Below are 2,536 nucleotides of genomic sequence, written 5' to 3'. Positions count from 1 at the left end.
TTACTGGAGATTTTTTTTTCTTTGAAGGTATACATGGCTTCCTCAGTGTAGTATTTGAAGTTCTTGGAGTTAAAGCATTTTATAATTGGGCATTTTTGCAATTGTTATTGCTGAAAGTTGGTATCATGCCAGCAGTAGCTGTATGTGAGCCCAGTCTGAACACTTTCGTCTTGTGTTTCAGTGAAAATGTAGCTAGAAGGCATTCAGCATGTTGCTGTCACATGGAATGAAAAGTTTATTCTAGATAATAGGATTTAGCTTTAACAAGATAAAATTGGAATAAAATACGTAGAAATTCTCAATTTACAGACAGCAGGATACAGTCCTGCCAGATGTGGATTGGTTTCTACCAGATTCTGAATTGGATTTCTTTATTTTTGTTTCCACAAAACAATAAATTGTCTTAACTGGTAGAAGAGAAGCTTATTGGTTGAGTTTTTGGGGGGTTGGTTGGTTGGTTCTTTAAACATATTCAGGAAAATAGCATTCAATGATACAAAAGCCTAGTTGATCCTGAATGTGCACCTAATTGCTTTTAAAGTACACTATTGCTGTTAGTTTTAACGTTTGGAGTTCATTTAGTTGGAGTATTGGTTTTAATGTTTTTGCATGTTAAGTGCTGGTATTATTTTAGCTGACAAAGCAGAATGTAGCAAAAGTTGTTTCCGTGTAGGACTTGGACATTTGTTGGGTGATGAGTTTCAGTATCATCTGAAACTGTGCCAACTGAGTTTGACCAGTACATAGAAGATTCTTTGAAAGTCTCACATTGGCATGTTTCATTGAAATTAATGAGACCTTAACGATGAACAATGAATGCTTGCTTGTTGACTTCCCTACTGAGCTGTGCTCAGGATTTGTTGGTCTGGGGTTTTGGTTGTTTTGGGTTTTTTTTTCCCCAATTTGATGTTTGTTTTCTCAAATGACAAATATCTGGTAAAATGCTATGGTACAATGTCATATGTATTGGAGATTCTGTATGTGAATGCATGGAATTAATGTGGCTGAAGGGTATAATGACTATGCTCTCTCCAAATTTGCCCAGGGAGGTTGTGAATGCTCCATCCCTGGCAGTGTTCAAGGCCAGGTTGGACGAAGCCTTGCATGGCATGCTTTAGTGTGAGGTGTCCCTGCCCATGGCAGGGGGGTTGGAACTAGACGATCTTGGGGTCCTTTCCAACCCTAACCTATGATTTAAACTCTCCTGTGGCCTGTACTATACAAAAGGTCAAAATTGATCAAAGGACTCTTTTAGTGTAGTATGTGAAGAAAACTTCTAAGCCCATGTTCAGAACAAATGCTCTTTTGGAAGCATGTCAGTTGATCTTGCTTCTGAGATAATCTTACTTTTCCATGAGTTGGACTGTTATTTCTCTGGGGCTGTAGTTATTCCAACTATTTAGATTTGTTTAGCAGCTTCACAGTGGAGACCTTCAAAACTCTGGAATTGCTCACAAGAGATTTTGCCATCAAAGAAAGCATTTTCCTCCTGCCTCTTCCACTGCTCTGAAGGAACATATGAAGGGTTTCTGCTTTTAATTTTGAAGGAGAGTATTTTTAGTGAAGGAAGTCTGTTGGAATTAATTTGGAAAAACAAGTGTGGTGTGGTTCTCTTTCAATGAATTGCAATTAAAGTTTCCATTATATTCTAAATTAGTTTAACTGGAACTACATTCCAACACAATTTATTCACTTTGCTCACTTGAGCGTCTGCCTTTTGTACAGCCTTGTTCATCCTAGAACTTCCTGACCTTTCCCAGAAATGTAGTTTTCTTGTTTGTGGCTTGACCCTGAAGCCCCAGTTCTGAATGGTCTAATTGTTGACTGGTATGTTTCAAGCAATACAACAAATAATGGATCTTTCATCTTTCATACAGGAGATCAAAACTAATCCAGGGGACAGCAGAGACCTTTAACTTGTTAAAATTCTTCTGAACACCAGGGCAGTTTGGCTGTTCCCACTCGTCCCACCAGTAAGCTTTATGGAATAGTGAGGAGCTTAAGAGAGAGGGCCATTCTTTTCTCTGTATTAATGGAGGGCATGCAGTTCACCTCAGAAGACAGGGATCCACAGGCTAGCAATGTTTCTAGCATGAATCTAACTCCTTTGTGGTCAGTGGAGAGGAGGTGCTGCTTGGGAGGAATGATGTTTGACTACTGTGTTCAAGTGCAGTTTAATGTCAGTGATACTGTTCGGTCTCCTGCAAATAAATTGTTTTCTACATCCTTGCTGTGTAAGTGGGTATCAACCTCCCTTGTTGCCATGAAAGATCACCTCCCTGCAGGATACTTGCCTCCTGCTTTCCCTTTCTAATGCTAAAGTATAGGAGTAACAGTTATCTCCAGGGCATGTTAGTTGCAGCTGTGGAGAAGTATTTCTTATCAATGTTTTGTGCAGCTCATGCTGCAGCTACTTGTCTAACTCCTATGAGAAACTGGATTTTGTTTTTAATAACAGCAAGAGTTAGGACAGGCCCTTTGTACCACCTCGGGATCCCTTGGGATATTGCAAAAGCTACAGCAACAGCTGCCCTCC

Source organism: Melopsittacus undulatus, chromosome 4 (assembly GCF_012275295.1).
Source record: "Melopsittacus undulatus isolate bMelUnd1 chromosome 4, bMelUnd1.mat.Z, whole genome shotgun sequence".
Lineage (NCBI taxonomy): Eukaryota > Metazoa > Chordata > Aves > Psittaciformes > Psittaculidae > Melopsittacus > Melopsittacus undulatus.
Note: the sequence above shows the minus strand (reverse complement) of the source record.